Source organism: Cupressus sempervirens, chromosome 11 (genome assembly GCF_028749045.1).
Source record: "Cupressus sempervirens isolate cs-2001-9-10 chromosome 11, ASM2874904v1, whole genome shotgun sequence".
Taxonomy (NCBI): domain Eukaryota; kingdom Viridiplantae; phylum Streptophyta; class Pinopsida; order Cupressales; family Cupressaceae; genus Cupressus; species Cupressus sempervirens.
In genome coordinates this window covers 382045825-382066527 of record NC_143128.1, presented here as the reverse complement: position 1 = coordinate 382066527, position 20703 = coordinate 382045825, and positions in this window count along the sequence as shown.

Genomic DNA, 20703 nt, shown 5'->3' with positions numbered 1-20703 from the left:
AAGTTACACTTAATAGTTCAAAGTTCTAGTTGTTCCAAAATACCCAGAGCTCCCAATGTAGAAATGCGGGCTCTGATACCAAATGTAATGCCTCGCCAAGGGTTCCAAAGAATTAACCTAGAATTTCACTAAGTTTAGTAGCATTTTTTTTTTTTTGAAAATAAATACCATATATATAACTCATTCACAATAACGGAAGCAATAGCATTGTCCATCATAACATACATAACAGATTACATTCTTTAAGATCCTTTAACGTTGAATTACATACATGAATCCATCTAGTACAACATCCACATGAAATAATAATGATAAGTCCAATGTTTATACATTACATTTCAAATACTCAATCATCCACTATTCATGTCACAGGGTATGACAACCTCAAAAAATATAGATACATAGAATAAGGTACATCATCCTATTCTAATCCATGATACATCAAAGTAGAGATAATCACATGATACAAAAACATATACATCCATCATAAAGATCAAACATAATAAACTAAGTGCACAGTTCCTCCCAACCTTCAATAGCATAATTAGACCATCATGGATCCTAGCGATCCCTCCATGCGTAAAATTTCAAATCACCGAAGAGATCATTGGTATTACATAGTAGGAATGTCACGCCTAATATATACAACATCATATGTAGAAAGTAATCTAACATGCAAATAAAAGCATAAGATAACATCATCTAACATATGCTAATCATCAATGAAAAAGGATACATATCCACCATCATGAAGGACACATCATCCACGATGTCTCAATGAATCTCAAAATGATAAGAGTGGAAAATACACTACCACCTGACCGCATGGTACCTAAGTGGTCCACTTTCACCGTGCTAAGGAGATAATCTCAAGTCCCAAACAGGCTATCAAAATCACATAACACATATCTCTATAAGTCCAAGAATCCTAAAAGTATACTAACTCAAGGTTCCAAACACAAAATCTAACATCTAATCCCAGAGGCACACAATGACATGTAGGAACCTACTATGCAAGCGGGAAAGTGTCATCGCAATTATCACGTACAAGTTACCCTGGTAGTTAGCTAAACTCCACGGGTCCATACTGATTTCATGCGGCCACTAGTATCCTCTCATACTGACAAGGCATACTACGGAATGCAAGGTCGCAACCATGCATCTCACTATTCCCATCCTAGCCTGTACAAGCACTCAAGCCATGAGTGAGAACAAAACACTTATCTTTTTAGGTTTATTCAGTTAGTATTAGGTGTGAATGTTATCACTTATTAATCCAACTTACAATGAGTTACCCTGGCAGCCTCTTAGGGCCCCGACCCCCATTGCAAGCAACTTCCTGTCACTACATGTAGATATCCTACCCTAATGCTCATGGACTCATAAATCTCAAGATCATAAAAGATAAACCATAAAATCATCAAATATGCATTAAAGCATCAAATCTCCATGAGCTAACATCCATAGAAAATCATGAACACAACAGCTCTCTATTGGCAACTGAAGTATCATTGATAATCAAATATCCAATGGTTCTCAATAACCAAAATATATATCTCAATCATACTGATCGAAGACTCCAAAAACAGTTGAGTCAAACATGTCACATCATGACATCACCAAGAATAAATCCACATTTCAGTCCCATCATGGCGACTAGAAAATAACCAAGGATAACTGATCGATGACCAAAATAATGGTTAAGTCAAGTCTCATACATAAGAATCTCAACTATAACAATTAGTAATCACAACCAATACATAGAGCATTCCATCACATAACCATGGTTGGGTTTATAAAGATCGAGATTAAAACATCATCATGTCACCACAATCACATAACCCCCAAGCCTCTGGTAGACGTCCTATACTGGTCAACACTAGTCAACCCAAAACCCAAAACAATAGCATAAAAAATACACAATGTAAACACATGTTTTGGTTTTACAACTTGAATTGTAGAGATCTCAGTTTAAGTTTCCAAGTTTGAAGAATGAATGGAGAAACACTCATATTGTTTTTGGATATAAGTTTTCCTTAACAGAACTAAAAAAAATCAATTTTCAAATTTATAATATTTGTTTGATACATCCCCCATGAAACTATAAATTCCTTATTTAATAATTTAAAACAATTAAATTATTAAATAGTTGAAAGTTATTAAATAGTCACCTTTATGAAAATAAATATTCAATATAAATCATTGATCAAATAATAATAACTTAAATTTATAAATAACTTATTTACATACATACATACATACATACATACATACATACATATACATATATATATATATATATATATATATATATATATATATATATATATATATATATATATATATATATATAGATACATACATATGTAAATATATTAATATGTTTTCATAAAATCGATTTAACAATTTCGATTGACACCATATTATATAGCAATGTGAATAAACATTTTATAAATGTTTTAACATAACATTTTTTTTGCATAACATTAACATCAATTAAACCCTCCCAAACTCTTGCTGCGGTACGTAGTACCTGCGGTCGCAGGCACTGCACCGACAACGGGTACGTAGTACCCCTGTCACCGCAGACCTATGACGGCAGGTCTTTGCCTTTCGTAGGCGTAGAGTACGAATCATGCCCATGGCATTATAATATACACTCATTTCATGCGATATGAATCGCGATGCGATTTATTAAATTTCTCACTGCGATTTATCAATCGCTCAATTCGATGCATTATATATAAATATACATAGGTATATCTATATATATCAGTGTATATATGTGTGTGTGTGTGTGTGTGTGTGTGTGTGTATGTATGTATAATCAAATTTTATAATAGATCCATAATAAATGTATACATATGCATTTATATATATATATATATATATGTATGTATGTATGTATGTATGTATGTATGTATGTATGTATGTATGTATGTATGTATGCAGATCTAAACATATAACCATGTATGATTTTTTTTTTTTCACAAAGATTATATCTACAATTATGAATGCATATAAAATTCTCCAATAAAATTAATCTACCCATATTGAGAATGCATATAAATATGAAACTTTTCAGAAGACATATGGAAGACACGAAAAAGACAAGGAATGTGAGATGCGAAAATAGCATAATTAAAATCACAAGAATTTACCCGAATTCTGATGCTAAATCACTCTTCCTCAGAAAAATTTCAGAGCAAGCTCCTCCCTTCTTCAAAATTTTTGAGTCTTCCAATGCTCCAATTTCTCTCCCAACGCTGTGTCTAAGCTTCTATGAATGCCTGAATATAAAGAGCTTTCAAGAAACATCTAGAATGCTTCTAGAAATAGCTAGAACGTGTCACCAACTAAGCATGGGTCTTTTCCAACTTTCAAGATGAGCCATACGGTTGTAGACACCATGTGCTTAATTGATGCACTAACCCCCGTGTTGTTGACACATGAGAAATAGAGAAGTGTGTTAATTCCCATGCAAGCTTATAACTCCAATTTAATTTTTATATAATTTCTATTTAAATATTTATAACTTTCATTTTAACTTTACAAATTTTATAATTATTATTTATTTGTTAATTTATTATTATTTTATAATTATTATTAATTTTAATTTCTAATTTTTTTTTATTTAATTCATTTTTCCTCAATAATTCACATTTAATTAATTATAATCAAAATATCAAATAACATGATATTTTATATTAATTTCTCAAATCATTAATTTATTAATTAAATGTATTTATTAAGAATTAATTAATAGATAATTCACCATAAACCTCCAAGATAGAATATGAAAACCCATCATAGAGCAAATCACTCAAAATCAGTCTAAAGGGTTAAAAATCACGAATTATGTCATCTGACACATTTGGTGGGTAAAATATCTAGATACCTGTCCTACCTCACTAGGACAATTGGTTTAAGGGTTTGGGATTTGGACTTAACAATTTATCTCCCTTCTCTTATCATTGAGATAGTATAATAGGGTACGCTCATCCCGGCAATTTAGGAAAGTTGATACTCGGTACCTGCAACCTGCAGAAAAACCATGCATGTACATATAATATATATATAATGCTAAGCTAAACAGACAATGGCAGGAAGTGGTCCATCGTGTAGATCTCGACTAAGCAGGTGACTACGACTCCCTTCTTTAACCACATTTGAAACGCCATATAATAAGAAAACACGCACACCATACACATGCAAGTATGGGGTAAGTATCCATAATAAAACACATAAGATAATAAACCATCCATCCAATCATCAATAATAACTGAAAAAAATATAATGATCATCATGTATGCATCGAATTGTTGCTGGAATGCATACTCACATTTGCTCATATTCACATACGCAAAGATCAAGTTTGACCAAAAGTTGACCAAATTTAACCACGGTTGACTTGAGTTGACTAGTTTTGAAAAGAATTTTGAAATAATTAAACGAAATTATTTAATTAAATGGAGTACTTACTTCTAATTAATTAAACAAAGTTCTTTAATTAAATGAGAAGCCATTCCTAATTAATTAAATGAAGTTATTTAATTAAATAAGAAAAGTGTCTCTAATTAATTAAAGATTATTTAATTATAAAGAAAAAGTAATTATGAGAGCATATCTCATTTTATTAAATTAAATATCTCAACAAAATCTATCTTCAGTTCAAAAAGAAAAATTTTCAGCTCACTATTGATCAAAAATGAGTTAAATCAGTTAACTCCTTTTTCTACTCAAATTGAATCAGCTAACTCCTTATTTTACTCAAATTAAATCTGTTAACTCCCTTTAATTTGGAAATCTCCCTTTATGACTAAACTTCACCTTTAATCTTGACCGTTGATTGAAATCGATCTCAACCATTGATGAATTTCATGAAAGCCTACTTAAAAGGCCCTCATCTCTTCATTTTGAAAGGTTGAATGAGAATTTGCATCGAATTGTTGCTGAAATTCATACTCACATTTGCTCATATTCACATACGCAAATATCAAGTTTGACCAAAAGTTGACCAGATTTAACCACGGTGTACTTGAGTTGACTAGTTTCGAAAAGAATTTTGAAATAATTAAACGAAATTATTTAATTAAATGGAGTACTTACTTCTAATTAATTAAACAAAGTTATTTAATTAAATGAGAAGCCATTCCTAATTAATTAAATGAAGTTATTTAACTAAATAAGAAAAGTGTCTCTAATTAATTAAAGATTATTTGTTTAAATAGAAAAAGTAATTATGAGAGCATATCTCATTTTATTATATTAAATATCTCAACAAAATCTCTCTTCAGTTCAAAAAGAGAAATTTTCAGTTCACTATTGATCAAAAATGAGTTAAATCAGTTAACTCTTTTTTCTACTCAAATTGAATCAGTTAACTCCTTATTTTACTCAAATTAAATCTGTTAACTCCCTTTAATTTGGAAATCTCCCATTATGACTAAACTTCAACTTTAATCCTAACCGTTGATTGAAATCGATCTCAATCGTTGATGAATTCTAGGAAAGTCTATTTAAGAGACCCTCATCTCTTCATTTTGAAAGGTTGAATGAGAATTTGCATCGAATTGTTGCTGGATTTCATACTCACATTTGCTCATATTCACATACGCAAAGATCAAGTTTGACCAAAAGTTGACCAGATTTAACCACGGTTGACTTGAGTTGACTAGTTTCAAAAAGAATTTTGAAATAATTAAACAAAATTATTTAATTAAATGGAGTACTTACTTCTAATTAATTAAAAAAATTCATTTAATTAAATGAGAAGCCATTTCTAATTAATTAAATGAAGTTATTTAATTAAATAAGAAAAGTGACTCTATTTAATTAAATAGAAAAAGTAATTATGAGAGCATATTTCATTTTATTAAATTAAATATCTCAACAAAATCTCTCTTCAGTTTAAAAATGGAAATTTCCAGTTCACTATTGATAAAAAATGAGTTAAATCAGTTAACTCCTTTTTCTACTCAAATTGAATTAGTTAACTCCTTATTTTACTCAAATTAAATCTTTTAACTCTCTTTAATTTGGAAATCTTCCTTTATTACTGAACTTCACTTTTAATCCTGACTGTTGATTGAAATCGATCTCAACCGTTGATGAATTTCAGGAAAGTTTATTTAAGAGAGCCTCATCTCTTCATTTTGAAAGATTGAATGAGAATTTGCATCGAATTGTTGCTAGAATTCATACTCACATTTTCTCGTATTCACATATGCAAAGATCAAGTTTGACCAAAAGATGTTCAGATTTAACCACGGTTGACTTGAGTTGACTATTTTCGAAAAGAATTTTGAAATAATTAAACAAAATTATTTAATTAAATAGAGTACTTACTTGTAATTAATTAAACACAGTTATTTAATTAAATGAGAAGCCATTCCTAATTAATTAAATGAAGTTATTTAATTAAATAAGAAAAGTGTCTCTAATTCATTAAAGATTATTTAATTAAATAGAAAAAGTAATTATGACAACATATCTCATTTTATTAAATTAAATATCTCAACAAAATCTCTCTTCAGTTCAAAAAGGGAAATTTCCAGTTCATTATTGACCAAAAATGAGTTAAGTCAATTAACTCTTTTTTCTACTAAAATTGAATCAGTTAACTCTTTATTTTACTCAAATTAAATCTGTTAACTCCCTTTAGTTTGGAAATCTCCCTTTATAACTGAACTTCACCTTTAATCCTGACCGTTGATTGAAATCGATCTCAACCGTTGATGAATTCCAGGAAAGTCTATTTAAGAGACCCTCATTTCTTCATTTTGAAAGGTTGAATGAGGATTTGCATCGAATTGTTGCTAGAATTCATACTCACATTTACTTATATTCACATACGCAAAGATCAAGTTTGAACAAAAGTTGACCAGATTTAACCACAGTTGACTTGAGTTGACTGGTTTCAAAAAGAATTTTGAAATAATTAAATGAAATTATTTAATTAAATAGAGTACTTACATCTAATTAATTAGACAAAGTTATTTAATTAAATGAGAATCCATTCCTAATTAATTAAATGAAGTTATTTAGTTAAATAAGAAAATTGTCTCTAATTAATTAAAGATTATTTAATTAAATAGAAAAAGTAATTATGAGAGCATATCTCATTTTATTAAATTAAATATCTCAACAAAATCTCTCTTCAGTTCAAAAAGGGAAATTTTTAGTTCACTATTGATAAAAAATGAGTTAAATCAGTTGACTTCTTTTTCTACTCAAATTGAATCAGTTAACTCCTTATTTTACTCAAATTAAATCTGTTAACTCCCTTTAATTTGGAAACCTCTCTTTATGACTGAACTTCACCTTTAAGCCTGACCGTTGATTGAAATCGATCTCAACCGTTGATGAATTTCAGGAAAGTCTATTTAAGAGACCCTCATCTCTTCATTTTGGAAGGTTGAATAAGAATTTGCATCGAATTGTTGCTGGAATTCATACTCACATTTGCTCATATTCACATATGCAAAGATCAAGTTTGACCAAAAGTTGACCATATTTAACTACGGTTGACTTGAGTTGACTAATTTCGAAAGGAATTTTGAAATAATTAAACGAAATTATTTAATTAAATAGAGTACTTACTTCTAATTAATTAAACAAATTTAATTAAATGAGAAGCCATTCCTAATTAATTAAATGAAGTCATTTAATTAAATAAGAAAAGTGTCTCTAATTAATTAAAGATTATTTAATTAAATAGAAAAAGTAATTATGAGAGCATATCTTATTTTATTAAATTAAATATTTGAACAAAATCTCTCTTCAGTTCAAAAAGAGAAATTTTCAGTTCACTATTGATCAAAAATGAGTTAAATCAGTTGACTCCTTTTTCTACTCAAATTGTATCAGTTAACTCCTTATTTTACTCAAATTAAATCTGTTAACTTACTTTAATTTGGAAATCCCCGTTTATGACTGAACTGCACCTTTAATCCTGACCGTTGATTGAAATCGATCTCAACTGTTGATGAATTCCGAGAAAGTCTATTTAAGAGACCCTTATCTCTTCATTTTGAAAGGTTGAATGAGAATTTGCATCGAATTGTTGTTGGAATTCATACTCACATTTTCTCATATTCACATACGCAAAGATCAAGTTTGACCAAAAGTTGACCAGATTTAACCACGGTTGACTAGTTTCGAAAAGAATTTTGAAATAATTAAACAAAATTATTTAATTAAATAGAGTACTTACTTCTAATTAATTAAACAAAGTTATTTGATTAAATGAGAAGCCATTCCTAATTAATTAAATGAAGTTATTTAATTAAATAAGAAAATTGTCTCTAATTAATTAAAGATTATTTAATTAAATAGAAAAAGTAATTATGAGAGCATATCTCATTTTATTAATTTAAATATCTCAACAAAATCTCTCTTTAGTTCAAAAAGGGAAATTTCCAATTCACTATTGATCAAAAATGAGTTAAATCATTTGACTCCTTTTTTTACTCAAATTGAAACAGTTAACTCCTTATTTTACTGAAATTAAATTTGTTAACTCCCTTTAATTTGAAAATCTCCCTTTATGACTGAACTTCACCTTTAATCCTGTAGTGCCTGCCCCTAAGTCGCATTTCTGTCATCCTTGCCAAACTCTTTTAGGCCAATTTTATGTTTGATGATTAGTATTATTATTTTAAAGATTATCAGATGTTGTTTTACACTCAGTTTATTATATGATGAGATTACTTGGTACTCTATATTTCATGCATGTATGATGATTATTCAATGTTTTTAGTTATCGATGATGATTAGTTAGATGGTTTATTATCACATGTGCTTTCTCATGGATACTTACCCCATACTGCATGTGTATGGTGCGAGTGTTTGTTTTCTTTATGAATGGTGTTTTTGATGTGATTAAGGAAGGGAGTCGTAGTCACCTTCTAGTCGAGATCTACACGATGCACCACTTCCTGCCATTGTTTGTTTAGCTTAGAATATTGTGTTTGTACATGCATGGATTTTATGCAGGTTGCAGGTACCAGGTATCGACTTTCATGAATTGCCAGGATGAGCATACCCTATCACATTATCTCAATGGTAAGAGAGGGGAGATAAACTCTTAAGACCAAATCCTAAACCCTTTTAGCCAATTGTCCTAATTGATAATTAGGACAAGTATCTGAGTTACGTACCCTCTGAATGCATCAAATGATGTAATTTCATGATTATAACCCTTTTGTTTTATTTAGTATGTATTTTTTATGATGGGTTTTCGTATGTTGCCTTATGAGTCCTTGATGTATTTTCTATTAATTAAGTTTAATTAAAAAGATTAATTAATGATTTAATTTTATGGAGAATTAATATGATAATCTTTAGTATTTAATTAGTTGAAAAATTAATTAAATAAGAAGAATTTAATTTGTTGATAAAAGTTTAAGGATAATTTAGAACATGATAATATTTATTTAATTTAATAATAATATATTTAGAGTTCATTTTTAAATAAATGCTAAATATTATTATTATTTAAATTGATTAAATATGTTATCAATTAAGTTTCTAAAATAAATTAAAAGTTGAAAGATATTAAATTATTAAAGGTTTCTAGATCGCATGATCTAAGCATGAGTTTAAATATGAGAAATTAATTAAAAGATAAAATAATAGAAAATAATAATGTTATTTTAATTTCATAAAGTGCACATGAGATTAAAGTAATTAATTAATTTAAAATAGAAGTCAAGTGGAATATTAAATAAAGTTATTTAATAATTCAACTTAATGTGCATTAAAAAGATAAAGCAAAAAATTAATAAAAGTTAATTTTGAGTTAACTTAGTTGAGCAAAGAGTCCTCTCGGGTGAACGCACAATTAGTGCCCCGATTTGAGGAGAAAACTCCTTATCACAACTTTGGGGTTCATTTTTAAAAAAGAGGAATGGGGATCATGAATTTTGGGGGAGACAGGAATTTTGGGGAGAGTTTTTGGAAGCAAATTTCAGAAGGAGAATTTTAGAAAAAAATTTAGAAGAAAGTTATTGAAGAGGAGCGAGTTCTCTTACAGTTTTGGGGATTGCGTATTAGCATCAGGTTCAGGCAGGGTCTGGTATTTTGACCCCTAAATGATTTAAGAAATTTAAATGTGTTCCGTCTACTTCGTGATTGTAAGAATCTTGTCTTCTTGAATGTATCATTTCTTCGTTCTAGATCTTTTACTATTCGATTTCATTTGTAATCTAGATTGAAAAATTGTTTAGGAACATCCTTCAACAAAATTAAATCAAGATTTAGAATTGAATTAAAATGGAGTAGAGATAGAATTAATTGGGGAGAGTTTTGAGATTAAAAAGAAAATTCTAGTTTGGAAATTAAAAAGGATGTTTGTAGTTTCCTATCATGTTAATATTGGAAACTAATTAAATAAATAAATAAATAAATAAAAATAAAATAAAATAAAAATAAAAGAATTAAATTAAATTATTAATTAACAAGAAAAAAATTATGTGTGAACTTAATTTTTAATAAAATTTAAATTGAAAATGTATAAACTTGAAAAAACATTTTACAAAGGTATTTTATAATTTAAAAAAAAAAAATATATATATATATATATATATATATAATAATAATAATAAATTTATTGGAGGGTGGGCATCACATTCCACCCCCCAGCCGACAGCACTGTCCACGACAGTGGACTGCCGGCAGCCTTAAAGGCTACGCGGCAGGCCACTGCCGTGGCAGAACCGCATGACCACCCTGATTAAAGGGTCGACAACTATTATTAACAACGCCAGTATTAATTTAAAAAAAAATGGGTGTGAATCATTTTTTTTAATTGTTATTTTTAATTTTGATTAAATGTATTATATATTATTTAATATGAATTTTAAATATGGTTTATTAAATGTTTATTATTATATTATGTTTTAATTATTAAATTTTAATATTATTTTATATAATATTTTAATTATTAATTATTAATATTAATATAGTTTTGGTGGATTAATTAATTAATAATTAATGAAGGATTAATAAGATTAGTTATATAATTATTAATTAACTTAATTAAATAAAATTTAATTAAGATTAATTAGTTAATAGAATTATGGAGTCATTAAATGTTCAATGATTTTTGGTTTTAATGAATTCGATAGATATTCTATTTAAAATCAATGACGATTAATTTAAAATAACTGTTTATCTTTCGATTCTCTATAAGGTAATCATTCAATCATTTAAATATAGAAAGGGTTTTATTTGTAAGGGTAGACTATGAGTTCTATTTGTTTAAAAATTACGTTAGACTCGAAACGAAAACTTCACATTAACTCAATAGTATATTATCAACCAATTTGAAATATGAGATTATTTACTTGAACCCAACATTGAAACTGAAACCCTCTTGTTTAACTCAAACTATGTGTTTTCTAATTCAACCAAACTATGGACTATCCTATTATGTGTTCTTTGTACTGTGTATGTTTGGGGGTGTTGCGGTTGTTTTAGCTTGACTAGTTTAGGTTGTTACCAGAGGCTCGGGGGTTATGAGATTGTGACGTTATGATGATTTGTTCTCGATCTTTCTAAACCCAACCATGGTGATGTGTGATATGCTCTATGATGGATGCATTTACTATTATTATTGCCTTCCAGTTTCCTTGTATGAAGTTGAGGTGTATGTTTATGTGATACTTGACTTAACCATTTTTGAGTCATCGATCAGTTATATTTGATAACCATTTTTGGGTTTCAATCAGTATTGTGATTTACTATTGGGATACTTTTTGGTTGCTCATTGGAGAACCAGTGGATATTGTGATTTATCATTGATGCCTTCAGTTGCTGATAAGAGAACTGTTGTGATCATATGATTATTATTTGATGCTTATCAGTTGCTCATGAAGAACTGATGTAATTATTATGGCTTATCTTTTATAATGTTTTTCAGTCACTTGTATAAGACTGAGGTGATTTTATTATGATTCTTTGATTTGTGTTGTCATGAGCCTAGGGTAGGTTATCTATGTGTAGTGTCGGGAAGTGGCTTGCAATGAGGGACGGGAGACCTGAAGTGGCTCTAGGCATGACTCATTGTAAGTTGTTTGTTTTAATAAGTGAAAATATCTCACCTAAATACTAACTTAAATGAACCTAATAAGATAACTATATGTTCTCTCCCATGCCTTGAGTGCTAGTACAGACTAAGATGGGGTAGAGAGAATGCTTGGTTATGACCTTGCATTCCGTAGTATGCCTCGTCAGTATGAGAGGATACTAGTGGTCGCAGGATCACAAGAGACCCGGTATTCCTAAGGGATTTCTCGGGTAACTTTCGACATGACTTTTGCGATGACACTTTCCCGCTTGCATAGCAGGTTTCCTATGTGTCTTTGTGTGCCTCTGGGTCTAGATGTCTATCTATGTTGGAAACTTTGAGTTAGTGTACTTTTAGGATTTTCCAGACTTAGAGAGTACTTGTGTTTTGTGTTTTGATACCTTGTTTGGGACTTGAGACTATCTCCTCAACGCGGTGGGAGTGGACCATTTAGGTTCCACACGGTTGGGTGGTAGTGTTTTTACTCTTACCATTGATATCCGTCTGTAGTCACCGTGGCTGGAGCTTTCTTGGTTGGCATTTACCTTCACTATGTTCTTGGATTATTATGATGGATGGTTAGATTTTATGATAGATGTTTTATCATTATGGATGTATGGATGTATCATGTATGGTGAATGGTTTCATATATTTTTACTGTACTTTGTATCATGGATTTGTGGAGGTTGATGCATTTCTATTTTTACATATGTATATTCTTTTAAGCCTTTCATACCCTATGACATGTACAGTGGATGATTGAGCATTTCAAATTAATTTGCCAAGAGGCATTCGGAACAAATGTATATTGTGGACATTGGACTTTAGTATTATTATTTCATGTGGATGTGGTAGTTGTTAGACTTAGAATTAATTAAATTTAAAAGTGACACAATGTCTTGGGAATGTAACCTGTTATGTATGATTGTTGATGATTACATGTTATTGCTTCCGCTACTATGTGTTTGATGTGTATGTTATACATTCTTACTTTTAAAAAAAAAAATGTTTACCAAACTTACTAAAACTTTAGCTTAATTCTTTTGGATATCTTGCCAGGGCGTTACAAATCCTGACCGTTGATTGAAATCGATCTCAATCGTTGATCAAATCCAGGAAAGTCTATTTAAGAGACCCTCATCTCTTCATTTTGAAAGGTTGAATAAGAATTTGCATCGAATTGTTGCTGGAATTCATACTCACATTTTCTCATATTCACATACGCAAAGATCAAGTTTGACCAAAAGTTGACCAGATTTAACCACAGTTGATTGAGTTGACTAGTTTCGAAAACAATTTTGAAATAATTAAACGAAATTATTTAATTAAATAGAGTACTTGTAATTAATTAAACAAAGTTATTTAATTAAATGAGAAGCCATTCCTAATTAATTAAATGAAGTTATTTAATTAAATAAGAAAAGTGTCTCTAATTAATTAAAGATTATTTAATTAAATAGAAATAGTAATTATGAGAGCATATCTCATTTTATTAAATTAAATATCTCAACAAAATCTCTCTTCAGTTCAAAAAGGGAAATTTCCAGTTCACTATTGATATAAAATGAGTTAAATCAGTTGACTCCTTTTTCTACTCAAATTGAATCAGTTAACTCTTTATTTTACTCAAATTAAATCTGTTAACTCCCTTTAATTTGGAAATCTCCCTTTATGACTGAACTTCACCTTTAATCTTGACTGTTGATTGAAATTGATCTCAACCGTTGATGAATTCCAGGAAAGTCTATTTAAGAGACCCTCATCTCTTCATTTTGAAAGGTTGAATGAGAATTTGCATCGAATTGTTCTTGGAATTCATACTCACATTTGCTCATATTCACATAAGCAAAGATCAAGTTTGACCAAAAGTTGACCAGATTTAACCACGGTTGACTTGAGTTGACTAGTTTAAAAAAGAATTTAAAAATAATTAAATGAAATTATTTAATTAAATAGAGTACTTACTTCTAATTAATTAAACAAAGTTATGTAATTAAATGAGAAGTCACTCCTAATTAATTAAATGAAGTTATTTAATTAAAAAACAAAAGTGTCTCTAATTAATTAAAAATTATTTAATTAAATAGAAAAAGTAATTATGAGAGCATATCTCATTTTATTAAATTAAATATCTCAACAAAATATCTCTTCAGTTCAAAAAGGGAAATTTCCTGTTCACTATTGATAAAAAATGAGTTAAATCAGTTGACTCCTTTTCCTACTCAAATTGAATCAGTTAACTCCTTATTTTACTCAAATTAAATCTGTTAATTTCCTTTAATTTGAAAATCTCATTTTATGACTAAACTTCACCTTTAATCCTGATCATTGATTGAAATCGATCTCAACCGTTGATGAATTCCAGGAAAGTCTATTTAAGAGACCCTCATCTCTTCATTTTGAAAGGTTGAATGAGAATTTGCATCAAATTGTTGCTGGAATTCATACTCACATTTGCTCATATTCACATACGCAAATATCAAGTTTGACCAAAAGTTGACCAGATTTAACCATAGTTGACTTGAGTTGACTAATTTCGAAAAGAATTTTGAAATAATTAAACAAAATTATTTAATTAAATGGAGTACTTACTTCTAATTAATTAAACATAGTTATATAATTAAATGAGAAGCCATTCCTAATTAATTAAATGAAGTTATTTAATTAAATAAGAAAAGTGTCTCTAATTAATTAAAGATTATTTAATTAAATAGAAAAAGTAATTATCAGAGCATATCTTATTTTATTAAATTTAATATCTCAACAAAATCTCTCTTCAGTTCAAAAAGAGAAATTTTCAGTTCACTATTGATAAAAAATGAGTTAAACTAGTTGACTCCTTTTCCTACTCAAATTGAATCAGTTAACTCCTTATTTTACTCAAATTAAATCTATTAACTCCCTTTAATTTGAAAATCTCCCTTTATGACTGAACTTCACCTTTAATCTTGACTGTTGATTGAAATCGATCTCAACCGTTGATGAATTCCAAGAAAGTCTATTTAAGAGAACCTCATCACTTCATTTTGAAAGGTTGAATGAAAATTTGCATCGAATTGTTGCTGAAATTCATACTCACATTTGCTCATATTCACATATACAAAGATCAAGTTTGACCAAATTTTGACAAGATTTAACCACAGTTGACTTGAGTTGACTAGTTTCGAAAGAAAAAAAAAAGAATAAACAAAATTATTTAATTAAATGGATTACTTACTTCTGATTAATTCAACAAAGTTATTTAATTAAATGAGAAGCCATTCTTAATTAATTACATGAAGTTATTTAATTAAATAAGAAAAGTGCCTCTAATTAATTAAAGATTATTTAATTAAATAGAAAAAGTAATTATGAGAGCATATCTCATTTTATTAAATTAAATATCTCAACAAAATCTCTCTTCAGTTCAAAAAGGGAAATTTCCAGTTCACTATTCATCAAAAATGAGTTAAATGAGTTAACTCTTTTTTCTACTCAAATTGAATCAATTAACTCCTTATTTTAATGAAATTAAATCTGTTAACTCCCTTTAATTTGAAAATCTCCCTTTACGACTAAACTTCACCTTTAATCCTGACCGTTGATTGAAATCGATCTCAACCGTTGATGAATTTCAGGAAAGTCTATTTAAGAAAGCCTCATCTTTTCATTTTGAAAGGTTGAATGAGAATTTGCATCGAATTGTTGTTGGAATTCATACACACATTTGCTCATATTCACATACACGAAGACTAAGTTTGACCAAAAGTTGACCAGATTTAACCATGGTTGACTTGAGTTGACTAGTTTCGAAAAGAATTTTGCAATAATTAAACAAAATTATTTAATTAAATGGAGTACTTACTCTTAATTAATTAAACAAAGTTATTTAATTAAATGAGAAGCCATTCCTAATTAATTAAATGAAGTTATTTAATTAAATAAGAAAAGTGTCTCTAATTAATTAAAGATTATTTAATTAAATAGAAAAATTAATTATGAGAGCATATCTCATTTTATTAAAATAAATATCTCAACAAAATCTCTCTTCAGTTCAAAAAGAAAAATTTCCAGTTCATTATTGATAAAAAATGAGTTAAATCAGTTGACTCCTTTTTCTAAAAAAATTGAATCAGTTAACTCCTTATTTTGCTCAAATTAAATCTGTTAACTCCCTTCAATTTGGAAACCTTCCTTTATGACAGAACTTCACCTTTAATCCTAACCGTTGATTGAAATCGATCTCAACCGTTGATGAATTCTAGAAAAGTCTATTTAAGAGACCCTCATCTCTTCATTTTGAAAGGTTGAATGAGAATTTGCATCGAATTGTTGTTGGAATTCATACTCACATTTGCTCATATTCACATACGCAAATATCAAGTTTGACCAAAAGTTGACCAAATTTCACCACGCTTGAATTGAATTGACTAGTTTCGAAAAGAATTTTTAAATAATTAAACGAAATTATTTAATTAAATGAAGTACTTACTTCTAATTAATTAAACAAAGTTATTTAATTAAATGAGAAGCCATTCCTAATTAATTAAATGAAGTTATTTAATTAAATAAGAAAGGTGTCTCTAATTAATTAAAGATTACTTAATTAAATAGAAAAAGTAACTATGAGAGCATGTCTCATTTTATTAAATATTTATTTAATTAAACTTATTCTTTTTAATTAAATAATCTTTAATTAATTAGAGACACTTTTCTTATTTAATTGAATAACTTCATTTAATTAATTAGGAATGGCTTCTCATTTAATTAAATAAATTTGTTTAATTAATTAGAAGTAAGTACTCCATTTAATTAAATAATTTTGTTTAATTATTTAATATTTTATTTCGAAACTAGTCAACTCAAGTCAACCGTGGTTAAATCTGATCAACTTTTGGTCAAACTTTATTTTTGCGTATGTGAATATAAGCAAATGTGAGTATGAATTCTAGCAACAATTCGATTCAAATTCTCATTCAACCTTTCAAAATCAATAGATGAGGATCTCTTAAATAAACTGTCATTGAATTCATCAACGATTGAGATTGATTTCAATCAACGGTCATGATTAAATGTGAAGTTAAGTCATAAAGGGAGATTTCCAAATTAAAGGGAGTTAATAGATTTAATTTGAGTAAAATAAGGAGTTAACTGATTCAATTTGACTAGAAAAAGGAGTCAACTAATTTAACTCATTTTTCATCAATAGTGAACTTGAAATTTCCATTTTTTAACTGAAGAGAGATTTCGTTGAGATATTTAATTTAATGAAATGTGATATGCTCGCATAATTAGTATTTCTATTTAATTAAATAATCTTTAATTAATTAGAGACACTTTTCTTATTTAATTAAATAACTTCATTTAATCAATTAGGAATGGCTTCTCATTTAATTAAATAACTTTGTTTAATTAATTAGAAGTAAGTACTACATTTAATTAATTAATTTCGTTTAATTATTTGAAAATTCTTTTCGAAACTAGTCAACTCAAGTCAACCGTGGTTAAATCTGGTCAACTTTTGGTCAAACTTGATCTTTGCGTATGTGAATATGAGCAAATGTGAGTATGAATTCTAGCAACAATTCGATGCAAATTCTCATTCAACCTTTCAAAATGAAGAGATGAGGGTCTCTTAAATAGACTTTCCTGGAATTCATCAACGGTTGAGATCGATTTCAATCAAGGGTCAGGATTAAAGGTGAAGTTCAGTCATAAAGGGAGATTTCCAATTTAAAGGGAGTTAACAGAATTAATTTGAGTAAAATAAGGAGTTAACTGATTCAATTTGAGTAGAAAAAGGAGTCAACTGATTTAACTCATTTTTTATCAATAGTGAACTGAAATTTTTTTTTTTTGAACTGAAGAGAGATTTTGTTGAGATATTTAATTTAATAAAATGAGATATGCTCTAATAATCACTTTTTCAATTTAATTAAATAATATTTAATTAATTAGAGACACTTTTCTTATTTAATTAAACAACTTCATTTAATTAATTAGGAATGGCTTCTCATTTAATTAAATAACTTTGTTTAATTAATTAGAAGTGAGTACTCTATTTAATTAAATAATTTCGTTTAATTATTTCAAAATTCTTTTCAAAACTAGTCAACTCAAGTCAACCGTAGTTAAATCTAGTCAACTTTTGGTCAAACTTGATCTTTGCGTATGTGAATATGAGCAAATGTGAGTGTGAATTTCGGCAACAATTCGATGCAAATTCTCATTCAACCTTTCAAAATGAAGAGATGAGGGTCTCTTAAATAGACGTTCCTGGAATTCATCAACGGTTGAGATCGATTTCAATCAACAGTCAGGATTAAAGGTGAAGTTCAGTCATAAAGGGAGATTTTCAAATTAAAGGGAGTTAACAGATTTAATTTGAGTAAAATAAGGAGTTAACTGATTCAATTTGAGTAGAAAAAGGAGTCAACTGATTTAACTCATTTTTTATCAATAGTGAATTGGAAATTTCTCTTTTTGAACTGAAGAGAGATTTTGTTGAGATATTTAATTTAATAAAATGAGATATGCTCTCATAATTACTTTTTCTATTTAATTAAATAATGTTTAATTAATTAGAGACACTTTTCTTATCTAATTAAATAACTTCATTTAATTAATTAGGAATGACTTCTCATTTAGTTAAATAACTTTGTTTAATTAATTAGAAGTAATTACTCCATTTAATTAAATAATTTTATTTAATTATTTCAAAATTCTTTTCAAAACTAGTCAACTCAAGGCAACCATGGTTAAATCTGGTCAACTTTTGGTCAAACTTGATCTTTGCGTATGTGAATATGAACAAATGTGAGTATGAATTCCAGCAACAATTCGATGCAAATTCTCATTCAACATTTCAAAATAAAGAGACAAGGGTCTCCTAAATAGACTTTCCTGAAATTCATCAATGGTTGAGATCGATTTCAATCAACAGTCAGGATTAAAAGTGAAGTTCAGGCATAAAGGGAGATTTTCAAATTAAAGGGAATTAACAGATTTAATTTGAGTAAAATAAGGAGTTAACTGATTCAATTTGAGTAGAAAAAGGAGTCAACTGATTTAACTCATTTTTTATCAATAGTGAACTAGAAATTTGCCTTTTTGAACTGAAGAGAGATTTTGTTGAGATATTTAATATAATAAAATGAGATATGCTCTCATAATTACTTTTTCTATTTAATTAAATAATCTTTAATTAATTAGAGACAATTTTCTTATTTAATTAAATAACTTCATTTAATTAATTAGGAATGGCTTCTCATTTAATTAAATAACTTTGTTTAATTAATTAGAAGTAAGTACTCCATTTAATTAAATAATTTCGTTTAATTATTTCAAAAAATATTTCAAAACTAATCAACTCAAGTCAACCGTGGTTAAATCTGGTCAACTTTTGGTCAAACTTGATCTTTGCGTATGTAAATATGAGCAAATGTGAGTATGAATTCTAGCAACAATTCGATGCATATTCTCATTCAACCTTTCAAAATGAAGAGATGAGGGTCTCTTAAATAGACTTTCGTGGAATTCATCAATGGTTGAGATCGATTTCAATCAACGGTCAGGATTAAAGGTGAAGTTCAGGCATAAAGGGAGATTTTCAAATTAAAGGGAATTAACAGATTTAATTTGAGTAAAATAAGGAGTTAACTGATTCAATTTGAGTAGAAAAAGGAGTCAACTGATTTAACTCATTTTTTATCAATAGTGAACTGGAAATTTGCCTTTTTGAACTGAAGAGAGATTTTGTTGAGATATTTAATATAATAAAATGAGATATGCTCTCATAATTACTTTTTCTATTTAATTAAATAATTTTTAATTAATTAGAGACAATTTTCTTATTTAATTAAATAACTTCATTTAATTAATTAGGAATGGCTTCTCATTTAATTAAATAACTTTGTTTAATTAATTAGAAGTAAGTACTCCATTTAATTAAATAATTTCGTTTAATTATTTCAAAAAACATTTCGAAACTAGTCAACTCAAGTCAACCGTGATTAAATCTGGTCAACTTTTGGTCAAACTTGATCTTTGCATATGTGAATATGAGCAAATGTGAGTATGAATTCTAGCAACAATTCGATGCAAATTCTCATTCAACCTTCCAAAATGAAGAGATGAGGGTCTCTTAAATAGACCTTCCTGAAATTCATCAACGGTTGAGATCGATTTCAATCAACGGTCAGGATTAAAGGTGAAGTTCAGTCATAAAGGGAGATTTCCAAATTAAAGGGAGTTAACAGATTTAATTTGAGTAAAATAAGGACTTAACTGATTCAATTTGAGTAGAAAAAAGAGTTAACTGATTTAACTCATTTTTGATCAATAGTGAACTGAAAATTTCCCTTTTTGAACTGAAGATATGTAATGCCCCGCCAAGGGTTCCAAAGAATTAACTTAGAATTTCACTAAGTTTAGTAGCATTTTTTTTTTTTTTGAAAATAAATACTATATATATAACTCATGCACAATAATGGAAGCAATAGCATTGTCTATCATAACATACATAACAGATTACATTCTTTAAGATCCCTTAACATTGAATTATATACATGAATCCATCTAGTACAACATCTACATGAAATAATAATGATAAGTCCAATGTTTATACATTACATTTCAAATACTCAATCATTCAC